Source organism: Vulpes lagopus, chromosome 11 (genome assembly GCF_018345385.1).
Source record: "Vulpes lagopus strain Blue_001 chromosome 11, ASM1834538v1, whole genome shotgun sequence".
NCBI classification, from domain to species: domain Eukaryota; kingdom Metazoa; phylum Chordata; class Mammalia; order Carnivora; family Canidae; genus Vulpes; species Vulpes lagopus.
In genome coordinates this window covers 30,384,184-30,397,397 of record NC_054834.1, presented here as the reverse complement: position 1 = coordinate 30,397,397, position 13,214 = coordinate 30,384,184, and the positions used below count along the sequence as shown (strand labels likewise).

The following is a 13,214-nucleotide window of genomic DNA, read 5'->3' as shown; positions in this document are numbered from 1 at the left end:
CAATAAAGGAACCCTAGGCCACATTATTCTGGCCACCATTTCGGGTAAAATGAGTGGGGACATTGGGCCATGAGTCAGTATATGGCTTCTGCCGGCTGCCTGCCGGAAGCAGGTGTTCTCTTTTATGGTCGCCTTACTTTAGTGATTGCTTGGACCTATTTTCATTCTCTGATGCTTAGTCCATCCTGCTGATAAGCACATTGAAAGAATTCTTTTTCTCCCACAAGATTTTGTTCAACCTCTAGGATTTCCATCTGACTGTTTACAAAAACTTTCTATCCCTTCACCAAAATTCCTCCTCTGTTCCTATAAGTTTTCCCACCAGATCCTTTAACATATTTAGCATAGCTATATTAAAGTCTGTGTTGATAATTCCAACATCTGGGCAATTTCTGGGTGTAGTTCTATTTGACCGTTTCCTTTCTTGGCAACCAGCTACGTCTTCTTACTTCTTCACATGTCTACTGATTTGTGATTAAACGACAGACATTACATGTAAAAGAAACCCTGAAAGAGAGTAAACAATGTTTGGGAGCACCTGGGTGCTCAGTCAGTTCGGCATCTGCCTTTGGCTCAGGTTGTGATTGCTGGATCTTGGGATTAAGTCCCACATTGGGCTCCCTGCTCAGTGCGGAACCTGCTTCTCCCCCTCCCTCCGCCTGCTGCTCCCCCTGCTTGTGTGCTCTCTCTGTCAAATAAATAAATAAAATCTTGAAAAGAAATTAATGTTTAACCGTAGAAAAGGCCATGGCCCTTTGTCAGACCATGGGGCTGTTGGATGGGAGTGGAGCCAGTCCAGTGTGTGGTGGACCTGAGTCTGCGCTTTGTGGTTGCTTTCATTCATGTCTTTCACCACAGGCATCCGATGATCCGACGCTGGGGGGAATCTTTCCTTTTGCAGGCATTTGAGTGACTCAAGGTGTGTGTCTCTCTTGTCCTGCCCTGCCCTCAGCACTCCTGTGCCTCTAAGTGGGGCTGGGGTAAATGTCTCCCAGAGCTCTTGGCTCTCTTCCAGCCAGGGATGCCACCTCCCTCTCATGCCATGTGAGGCCCTGGCATCTTCAGGAGGATTGTTCTGCTCTCAGATTTCAGGAGGCTCTCTCTCTGCCTCCCCAGTGGTGGCAGCGGGGGCCTTGAGTTCAACAGGAGATCGGGGTTCCCAGGGTGATTGCTCCTGGTTTGCCTGCTGGGCCTTGCAACTGCAGCAGAACTCTCAGGGTCATGGTACCTCGAAGTCCCTTATTTTGTCTCTTTCTTCCTGATGTCCTTCAACACAGCCTTACTGCTCCCACGGTCGCTTCTTATAATGTATTTTTTCTTTGAAAGCTGGCAGGCCACCTCAGATTTGAATTCCCCACTCTCTCCAAGTGTGAGAAGACTGTTTTTAACGTCCCAGGCATTGTGCTGAGCGCTTTATATACACATATCTCATTTTATCCTTGTATTGGGAGGAGGGGTGCAGAGCGAGGCACTAAGACTCAGGAGGGGTGAGTTCATTCATTCGTTTCAACACTAATTATGAGCGCTTATTGTGGTATTTCCAATGCGAAGATGCCCCATTTAAATATTTCTGAAATCATGATGTATTTCACAATAGATCCAAACTTTTTTTAAAAAAAGATTTTATTTAATTATTTATTCATGAGAGATACACAGAGAGAGGCTGAGACACAGGCAGAGGGAGGATCAGGCTCCATGCGGGGAGGATGTGGGACTCGATCCCAGGACCCTGGGATCATGACCTGAGCCAAAGGCAGATGCTCAACCATTGAGCCACCCAGGTGTCCCCAAAAGTTTAATGTGGTAGTAGCTCTTTCCCCACCGGAAAACTGTTATTAAACATTCAAACGTTAGCTCAGGGGGAATTAGGTAGTGTGGTGCAAATGCCTCATAGAGATTTCAGGGCCCCATGGAGAGCACAGACCAGTAATGACAGACAGCGGGAGAAGGAAGTGGGAAAAGGAATTCACCCACAAAAGTTGTGTCCCAACAGGAAGCTGAGAAGCCCCTTGGCTGCAGTCTCCTGGTTCCCTCCCTGCATCACCTGCATATCAGTAGCTCCTAGCTCAGGGCTCAGTGCTGACATACTGAGTAACCCCAACATTCATTAATTAATTGAATTCATTTTTTTGGTCTTTTAATCTCATCTAGTCTAGCCCCAACTACTTTGGTTATTAAAGATTTCTGCTTTTTGTTTTGTTTTGCTTCTTCATGTCCCTAACTTAGCTTTTCCAAACTTGGGACACCTTCCTCAACCTGGGTGCTGATGGCTGGGTGCCATCTTTTGGTTCAGCAGAGGCCAGATCCCTTGCTCCCTCTCCGGTAGGAGACTGAGCATGACTCTGCCGGCAGGTACTCTACCATCAAGTGCTTTTATTCTTTGATTTTGGCTCATTGACCATTTTGTCCTTGCGGAGCCACTCAGCTATAATCAAGCTTATCTTTGGGTGTGTGATTCATACCAGAATACTTGGCTTGGGCCTGGGCTTCATGGAAGTTTGCCTAGCTGGCTTTCGGAGGCAGTGCCAGCCTCGTTAGATAGGATCCATGCACATGGCCATGATCTACCCTTTTGTGTGTTCTCTGTATCTATGCTTTTCCTACCAAACAGGTCAGGAATGATAAGGTCACGGGAATGCCACTAATTGCACAACAAGTACTCCAGGGCCTGTCTCCTTCTGCAAATGTGGAGACTTGAATCCATGGGGAAGTCTCTGCAGGCTTTTTCTTGGAATTCTCCAGGAGAGAGAGTAGAAGGTTATTTCTTGTGTGCTAGGAATGTAGCACCTTCCGCTATCGTGACTCCTGCTATTGTTCCCTCCTACTGCTTTGACTTTTTTGCTGTTTTCTTGTTTTCTGCTTCCTCTATCACCTGTGCTATCTGACGAGGACATTTCACAGCTGTGGTGCCTTCTGCCGAGGCCCATCAGTGGTGTGCTGTATCCATGACACGTTGAATTCCAGAATGCCCGAAGCACCGCAGTTAAGCCCGGTAATATTTCTGATATTAATAAGGGGATGGTGCCCTTGATAGGTGTCCATTCAAGTAGGAGAAAATGCTTTCTGTCTTTGTGTTTTAAAACAAATTACATGACAAGGTGACAAAATAGTGCTGTCTTGTGGTGCTAGATAATGCAGTGAGGTTTTGATGAAGAAAGTTGCACTTTCGGCCCTCTTCCCACAGAACTTAGATGTGATTTCAGAAGGCTCCAGGCCATAGGACAGATTAGGGGACAGCCATGATTGGGCCTCAAATCATGCTCCCCTAGGGATAGATGGACATCACAATTGGCTAAACCTCAGGGAAGGTCTTTCTCAATTGATGTTTTGGTGGTAAGTGAGGGGTTATGCACAAAGGTTTCATGTTCTTTTAAGCATCCAATCCTATACACATGCCTCAATATGACCAAATTCTAGAGTGAACACAGACTCCTCTGTCTACCTTCCTCACTGCGTCTTTACGACTCTGTAAAGTGGCCACAAGTTAATTAATCCTTTTGTCCTCAAGTTTGTCCTTTTATCTAATGAGATAAAGACACATATTGCCTCTTAATGAAGGAATGTGAAAATTTGTAAAATAGACCCACGATTCTTAGTTGTAGCTGCTGTTTTGTGCCACTGAGCTGCTTGATGGAGCTTTTATAACTTTGGCTTTGTATCAGCTGATCCGTTTTCATATGCAGTGAACTTTACATATTTAGGATTTATTAGTATCACATATGCTGTGTCTGTAGTTTGTCTTTATTTGTGCTATTTTCAGATGTAAACCATCTCCATACCTCCAGCATCTGGTAATGAGTTGCTTGCAAAAAAAAGTGACTTTTTTGTGATACATCTTTTAAAAAATCAATTGAGATGACTGGGGTATAGATTAAAAGGATTAAATCAGAGTTAATGTATTATGAGGCTGATATTTTCAACATTAAATGTAAAAAAGTAACAGACAGTTTGTCAGCCCAAATAGTATGAATAAATTGAGATAGGTTTAATGATTATTGGATCAGAAATCTTTGAAGGCAATGTTAACCATATATATATATATATATATACATATATATATATATATATATGGAGAGAGAGAGAATGGATAAGAGTATATAGACTGTTTATAAAATAGCATTGCTGCATGCACCATGGAATACAACGTACCCATTAAACTTTACTAGAGAATTGTCATAATGAAATCTGGCATTTTTATTCTTAGGCAGTATAGATTCAATAACCACCATTTTGTGGAAAAAAAAATACACTAATGGTCCTATTAAAAATAATGACTTTGTGCTTGTTAAGTGCCCATTGATTACTTAAAAACTCACACTCATTTAAGCTGTAAGAATAATTAATAGAAGAATCATTTCAGGGTTCAATTTCCCAATCACAAAGTTTATTTCTACGTTTACTGTAAGAGAGACAATATGGTCACAAAACACAAAGCTGTCATTTCCCCCATATTAACTACTTCTTTTCTGCAGACCTCTCCTGAGGGTGCTGCTGCTCCCTCCCTCACCTTTAGAGAAATGTGTTGGTGGCTCCCACGCCAAGACCGTGTTACGTCTTGTAAGACCCTGAAGGCATGACTGGAAAGTGTGGTCCTGGCATGCGTTTGTGAACATTTGCTCCTTGAACTGGAATTAACTTCAATAAGAATTGTATTTAGCTCTGCCAAAATGGGGTCTGCTCTGACAGTCTAAAATTGTTGTTTGGGGGACTGTAGACCATGCCTGACTGCTTCACTCACAGACACCAAGAGTTTCAGAGAAGGCATACAAATGGAGGCAAATAGAGGGCCCTAATAAACAATTGGCTTATAGTCCATTTCCACTAAGAGGCCAAATAGCCTGCATTTATTGTGGCTCTTTTTCCTGGGTGATATAAATGCCTAATGCCCCAAGGAGTCCATTGGGCTTCTGTGTGCTGTAGTGCTGATTTGAAAAAGTGTGAGGATCAAAATACCTTTCTTTGCATTGGTTTTGCTACTATAGATTCTAAATTCCCCAAGCAGGCTTCATTTTGCTGTTCTGAAGTCAAAAGGGAATCTCATTTTACCAGCCTCTAAATGCATCCAGGGATACCCACATGATAGCTATGCCCATCCTTCTCTTGCAGGGTGTTGGCAGTTCCTGTGGCCCACTCTGGGCATCCCTCCCACCAAGAATCTGTGGATGAGGAACGTGGGTCTGGCCTTTAATATCCAAAACAGATTATATCCAAAGCATACATAGTGGATGAAATTAGCCATCTGTGGCAATAGACCTAAAGATTGTGAGAAAAAAAAATTGACAGTAACATGTAGGGTGCCCCAAACTGCTATCAAGTGTATTGGGTTTAATCTAAGGGGGGGGTGGGGCTGAATGGAATTGTAATTTGATAAGGGAATGCTTAATCAATTTTACTGTACCCAATCTAGTAAAGCTGAAAGAGAGCAAGCTGACTTAAAGTAGAAGACACAGAAACCCAAAGAACCAGAATTCATTAGCATTTACCTAGGACTGTCCAAGGGAGCAAAACCCATGCCAACTTTCTCATCACTGGGGAGGAGTTCTCTGTTGTAGCAGAAAAAGGATTCATTTGCCCAATGGCTAGCTCTACACCTTGCATTTGGTAGCCCTTTTGTCTGAAACGATGGAAATATATAGTATCTCCATGTGGAAACTTATTTATTTATTTATTTAAAACAAACTCTGATGTGACACCGACCTTTCCACTGCATTGAAATAGTGAAGAACAACCATAAATATCAAACTACTTTATGAATAGGTGGGACCAAATTTAGATTGCCAATAATTCTATTATTTGAAACATGGTATAACTGTCTAGGGTTTATACTCATGCTCACAAAATCACTTATTTAGAAGAGAATATGTAAAAAAATATGGTATTTCTTTCTGGTAACAGTATTTTATCCAAAAGACATTTTTGAGTTCTTACTGTGTGTCAGTATTTTTGCAGAATACTGAAGACAAAGCGCTGATTTCAAAAAGCTTAAGATGATAGAGAATCAGGTCCACATGGTTACAGAGAAGGTACCATGAAAGGACATATGGACGGGTGGTACAAGAAGCACCAACCATGACAGACACGCATGCACACAGTATCATGGTATAAATCACCTGACACATGAGCAGACACCGTCCACTTTTGATGGCTACTGTCAGCGAACGATCTATACTTTAACAGTATTCAGGAAAGAACAGTTCTGTCCTCATTTAATTATCTGTCCTTTTTCTCACGTATTTACTCACTCAACAAGTGTTTTTGAGGGCTTGCTGAATGTGAGGTGCCATGCTGATTCTGCCCTTTGAACCGTGTAGTGGCACACTGTCATGTGGAAGGAAGTTTTTGAAGCTCTTGTTGTCCTTAAGCTCCTAGTTTTTGGTCCTTCTAAGTCTCTCTCTGGGCTCAGTTTTCTTTCTTTCTTTTTTTTTAAGTTACTTTTTTTTAAAGATTTTATTAATTTATTCATGAGAGACACAGAGAGAGAGAGAGAGAGAGAGAGGCAGAGACACAGGCAGAGGGAGAAGCAGGCTTCATGCAGGGAGCCCGACGTGGGACTCGATCCTGGATCTCCATGATCACACCCTGGGCTGAAGGCGGCGCTAAACCCCTGAGCCACCCAGGCTGCCCATCAGTTTTCTTTCCATGCAATTGCTCACTGAGATATTCTGAAAGCAGCACCTCATACCCAAACTGAGAGCAAAGGTGTAACCTGGGTGGCCTCCGTCCCTAGGGAAGGGCTCACACTCTCTTTCCTTCTGATCTAGCTCATTTCCTGCTCCCACAGTTTCAGGGGTGACCCAGGGTGAGCCAAGCAAAAGGCTGTGACTATGGGGCAGCTTATTATATTTTTTTTTATTGGAGTTCAATTTGCCAACATATAGCATAACACCCAGTGCTCATCTATGGGGCAGCTTAGAATAGGCCTTAAGCTAAAGGCGCAAAAATCAATAATGAAGTGTATGTATTAGGTAAGGTGGGGAAAGGCTCCTCAAGGAAATGATGTTTAAGTTAAGACTTGGATGAACATTGTGCAAAGGAAGGTCAGAAGAGAGTTGAATATGGAGTAGGAAAGAGGAGAGGGTGAGCTTGGCAGAGGAAAAGTTGTTTGAGAAGGGGAAATAGGGCACAATGAAAAAAATCGAAGAGAGTTTAATACGGATGATACTCAGCGGAGGGTATAGGTACAAGTAGGAGATTTCTAAGAAGGGAAGTGTATTATTAGAAAGATCTCTCTGGCTGTAGAGTGGAGAGCGGATTGGGTGTAGAGAACTGAAAGAGAATAAAATGATTTTCTTGATGAGAAATGACAGGTCTAGCAGTGGAGATGGAAAGGTATAGATGCATTGGAGAGCTTTCTTGGAAACAGAACTTGCAGAAATGTATATGGAAACATTTTTTTCTCATAAGATAGAGCCAAAATAGGTGTTGGTCTAGTCAGGGTAATCATTTGTCTACATGTTGCGAGTTAGACATTCCTGGAGAAAACCTGTCCCCAAATATGACCCTTGCGGTGTGTACACCAATGCCTGGAACCCAATCCATAGTGATTATTTCCTTTTGATAAGTGTCCTGGATTATCTGTTGTCAACTATCACCACCATCATCCCCTTTTGCATTATAGAAGCACAGCCAGAAATTACATTTCTCAGAATCCCTTTCCTTTTGTAGTCCTAGGTTACTCTTTTCCGGTATGAAGAACTCACACGTGCCTTGGAAGGTGGAAAAGGAGAAGCCAGTATTCCCTTAAACACAATTGCACCAGGTGCAAGGGCAAAGGTGAGATTCACAGTGGGGTTCCAGTGAGCTTTTAAGAACCTTTCCATGGCAGGCTGAGACAGTTGGTGCAAGCTTCTCAGCAATTTCTTGGAAAGCTTTTGAGAATCATCCACGTTGGGGCTTTGGTCTGCTATCATCAGGATCTGTTTCCTTGATCTTTGCTCCTCTAGCTTTTCTAAAGATTCTATAAATCCCTCATTCTGTGATTAAGCTTTCTTATATCCCATTGCATTTAATACTTCCTAGTTTTCTGATGCGGGGGTCCGACTGAGAAAAGTTTCTGCATATCAGAAGCGTTGCCAGGAGGAGAGAAAATTTAAAAATCTCAAATTTGTTCTCTGATCTGGCTACACTTGGAGGAAGTAGTGACTTTACTGTCACTGAAAAGTGGGTCACAGCTAGTCCATGGCATGAAATGATAAAACAGTTGCTTAAGTAGTTATCACCTTCAGTTTCCTGGAATCCAATGTCTGCATAAGGTGAGGCATGGGAATCTGCAAGTTGTGTGTTTTTTTTTTTTTTTTTTTTTTTTTTGCAAGTTGTGTTAATAGCACTTTCTGGAGCACAAAGAGTAGGGCAGGTAGGAGGGCTGCTTCGTCCTGTACTAGAGAATCTAGAAAAAGAAAAGCCAAAAGCTGAAACTTAAATTTAAATTCTCAGCTCAAGGATCAAATAGAGAACCAGAAAATGTCTATGGCTCTCCTAAAGGAATCTCTGTTTCTTAGAGCTCTAGGGCTGAGGTTTCTGAAAAACAAGATACATATGGTCTGGAGATGACGGAATTAAGTGTAAATTGAACCCACAGGCTTCTGCTGTCTCTTAAAGTTAGGCAAAAAAAAAAGAAAAGAAAAGAAAGAAAGAAAGAAAGAAAGAAAGAAGGAAGAAAGAAAGAAAGAAAGAAAGAAAGAAAGAAAGAAAGAAAGAAAGAAAACGAAAGTTAGGCCTTAATAAAGGAAGAATGGAACCCTGAGAGTAGAATGGGGCATTTGCATTGATTATTATGATTTTGAGTTCAGTGAGCCTCCCAATACCACCAATACCAATAAGCCTTCCTTCCCCACTTCCAGTATCTAAGGATCTGGTTGCCCTTTTACAGGGAAGAACCTTGTATTGACCTTGGTGCCTGTCTTCTTAGGGAATGCTGGGTCTCTCAAGACCCTGCCCTACCATCTCTCACTTCCGGCAGACCCATAGCGAGACTCAATGCCTTGGTACCATGGAGTAGGGCTCATGAGGAGAGACATACGTACCAAAAAATCCGTACTATTTTGCCAATTTAATCAGCAGTGATCAGGGAAACGTGTGTGGAAATGGATCTCAGTGTGTTACAACCATGAAGGGAGATCTCTAGTGGTGGCCTGGGCTGAACTGATTAATGTGGGAGCACTATCCAAAGATTAAATGCATCCCAAGCATCTGGAAGGGGCTTTGACAATATTCTCAGTTGGCCGATGGAAACTTCTACTCAATCTTAAATGAAGACAAGAAGCTGGAACTTCCTTGATATACTGTAGAAGAAGGAATTGAAAGCCTTAGGGTGATAGGAATGCTGGGGTATTTCTCTGCCATCTCTGTCCCCTAGCAGGATCCAGAGGGCCTCCCTTCATCAGGCACCCAGAGCTATAGTGGTCAGAGAGCACCAGCATCCCTTGAAGGCTCTGTAGTGGTTGCTGTCTAGAGACCAGAGTTGACAGTGGGAGATGCCATCACTGAGGTGGATCCCATGAACTCAGGACAGAGTCCCAGAATGGGAGAGGGAGACACCCGAAGTTCAGGGACAAGGTAGGGGCGCTTAATCTAATGGGCATTAAGGCCAAACAAGGCATTAATCCAAATGCTTTAAGCCTACTACTAAAGTAGATCGGTAGCCCACTATCACTTGAGCTGTGTGAGAAAACAATCAAACAAGACACTCTCTGGGTTCACCTCTTTCCTAACAATGAATCTCTTTTACTGCTTCATCTATGGCTTGGTTCTGATAATAGCTACTAGTTTCCTTGTGGCCTGGGACACAGCAGTGGCTTGGCACACATGGAGTTAACATTATTGCCATGTGCATCTAGGTTTATGAGCAAGACCCTTTGGCTCAAAGAAGCTTTGAGAAATGAGAATTAGTCTAGGCCCAGGGGAGGAATAAAAACTGTTCCCACTCTGGAACAACTTTGTGTTTATTCTGCCTATATGCTTATGATTTTTCTTCCCTTTCTTTAGTCCCTGTAACAAACACTTGACCCTGTGTCATTTTGCAGTAGAAACTCCGAGCGTTGTTTCTGGTTTGTTGGGTTCACTGCCTGGATGGCATCAACTCACCGAAATTTGCCTGAGCAATTCACTGGCGCTTTCTGTCTCTGAGACCACCAGAAGATGTAGCCAAGTCACAACAATGACACAACAGGTGATGCCGACAGACTATTCTACTCACTAAACAACATCATGCTCAAGTCAACATGACTGCCAGTGACCGAGCCCCGCAGTACACACCAGAGCTGGTGTCACCAGAATGGGATACGGGGAATCTGGATGCAGAGATTGGAAGCCTGGGGCGGCATTTGAAGCTGGGCTCAGCTGCAGATGGTAGAGGTAATAGAGCCAGGCAAGTAGATGATGATGTCCAAAAAGTATAGTAATGGGTGATTTATGAGTCCTGCCCCTCCTCATAGGAGAGTGGGGAATCTGGTATTGTCTTCACGGGACATGGAGTATTATTGCTTGAGCCTAAGAGATCCAGACAATGGTTATATGGGTGCTGGGGGAGTTAGAAAGGGCTTGGAGGCCAGAGGGGGAAGTCAGCTGGGATGTGGGCATCGGGGAGAGTTTCAGGGGAAGCAGGTAAAGATAAAATGGAGGGAAGCATGAGAAACTTATTTTTAGAGTCTAGTAGGAGTAGAATTCTTTGGTTCAATGGAGGCTGGATTAAAGATCAAGAAGTTTGACAGCAGGGAGTGAAGAGTAGTCGATGAACAGACATTGTTTTTCAGCTTTGGGAGAGGTCTTTAGGGGAGGGCTCTGGTTTTGGGAGAGAATTGCCAGGAGTTACATATAGTCTTTTTTGGGGGGTGGGAAACGAGGAACTTGGTCAGATTCAGAGGCAGAGCTTCAGCCACAGTGAAATTAAGCAAGTACAAGAGTGGGATGCAAGGTAGGGACTTGTTCACAGAAATGAGTCAGTAGCTTAGGTACCAGAAGCAGGGCAACAATTTTGAGTACAAATCCTCCCCTAGAATAGAATGGATTCCCGGGCCTGGGGAGGAAATGGGCTGTTACTGGAGGAAAGAAAGGCAACTCTGGAGGGGGAAGAGAGCTAGATAGTTCAGAACGGTTACACAAGAACATAATCAGATAATCAGATAACAAGTCGCTGTGGGGCACCTATCCTAAACAGAGCATGCTCAGTACAACAATGGGGCACATAAAGGGTGTGCGGTTGCCCGAGAGGGAAGAGATGAGATGCAAAAATGAAACGTAAAAACTAGGCTGTAGCTTTTGATCAGTTCTCTATCTAATTGGGAAATAAGTCATAACAAACATTCTCATGGAACAATAGTAAACATTGCAATTGAATACGTAGAAAGTCCAGTGTGACTGCAATGGTCAGAGACGCCTTCACCAGGGACATACATGTAAAATTGGGCTCATTTGGAAATGTAGGATTGGGCTAGAGAGAGAAAGGCAAAAGAACAGCCTGAGTCGGAGGAAAAGAGGGTGGAGGTGGAGATGTCTTGGCACGTCAGTGAGAAAGCCACTGTTGGCTGGCTTGGAAGGTTTTTGTAGCAAAGTACTGTAGACGAAGCCAAAAGGAAACAATGGAGTTTATATTTTGTATTTAAGAGATCATTATTAATGCCTTCCATCACGCTCTAATGTCTATCTCATCAAAGCTACTTTTTTTGTTGTATGAATTAGGTGGGATAAGGAGGTTCTAGGCAATAAATAAAATGAACATTTTTGACTTACTGATTGAGGATATTTTAGAGATTTCTTGACTTTCATTGTCACAAAAGAGTGTTTGCTTTGTTTTTGTCAGTAGTAGAGCTAAGAAGAGTTCAATTTGGAACTCAAAATTCAAACACAGGTCTCCTTTCCTAAACCCTGCGTTTTCCCCAATACCCAGTATGCCTGTGAATATCCAATTCCCCTCCTGCTCAAACATCTCTTAGTTGGGCTCCTACGTATAGGTATCATGTATGGAACTCTTAGTTGCTCCACGTAACACACCAGGTATTTTTCCTACACTGGAATATACAAAGTAAAGAATATGTGTGTGTCGTTTGACCTGCATTTAATTGTACATGAGCCAAGTATGTAAAAGAACTGAAGCCTTGTTTTCTTTTGTAAGAAGCCATCAATGAGTGAATGGCATTGTGTATATACAGACTTCCAGCAGGGTGACAGGTGACAATGATTGACTGCATGGGTGGGTATTCCAGTGAATACTGAAGTGGGGATGATGCATGCAGAAGGTGTGAGGGGGACTGTGACTGTCTCAGACAAAGTCAATTAGTCAATTGGGTTTACATTAAGGATGGCCGTGTGGCAGGATACGAAGGCACAGGTATTCCAGGCTTACTTTCCACTTGGGGGTGCAGGATTTGGAGCCCACGGGCATGGCCTACTACCTTCTAATGATTGCTAAAGGCATAGCAACTTACCTCTATGACAAGTCTGGGGTAGTTTCCTCTCCGAGGTTAAAAATCTCTAGTCAAATCTGCAAAAGAAGAGTTGCTATGCTCTTGGTGTGTTGTCGGCGTGAGCGTGTTTGTTTGTTTGTGTGTGTTTCTTTCAAAGCTAGCAGTGAAAGGCCAAGTAAAGTACTGCAAGGCAACATAAATGATTTAAGACCCAACGATTTTGCCAGGGAAACATTCAAGACGGAGTCTAATCCTTTAATCTAACCCCAGTCCCTTTAAAAGCTTTGAGCTAGGAGTTGACTCAGCATGTCAGTGCCAAGAAGATCCATTGACCCTGAGTTCAGTGCTGAGAAATTGAGAAATGTTCTTTTTAATGTCTATTCAATAAATACAGCATCCACCTTGCAAGGGGCTGCACAATCCACTTCAAATCCATTATGGGATGTTCTTGTGGGCTGACAAGTTGTCCTGAGACAACAGTGGCCGTGAGATGAGGTTAACCCTTCCTGGGGAATGTAAATCACCACGGCCACCACTGTGGCTGGCTGTCCTAAGACCTTGGAAAGAAGGTAATATTTGCATTGATGTGAGGACCCTGTGGTGTGCATTTCCTTTCAGACTAAGGCCGTCTTCTTCAGAATATATAAACTCACGCACAGAAACCTACATAGAATAACCACAAAATGACATTTTATAAAATGAAAACAATGATAAAAGATGACATGGAATTATACCTTTCCTTGTCATCACCCTTGGAAACAGAGATCAGATCTCTCTCACCTCATCTGGCATGGGCGATTCCTACTGGGTTAC

General features: G+C 43.0%; 1 long non-coding RNA gene across 1 annotated transcript in view; it reads left to right on the top strand.

Annotated features, from left to right (window-relative positions):
* Positions 1–10,494, top strand: part of LOC121501337 — a 42,368-nt gene extending 31,874 nt beyond the window's left edge. The window contains exons 2-3 of the long non-coding RNA XR_005990583.1: positions 7,666–7,773; positions 10,023–10,494. This is a non-coding gene — a long non-coding RNA (uncharacterized LOC121501337). The remainder of the gene's footprint in view (positions 1–7,665; positions 7,774–10,022) is intronic.
* The last annotated feature ends 2,720 nt before the right edge of the window (positions 10,495–13,214 follow it).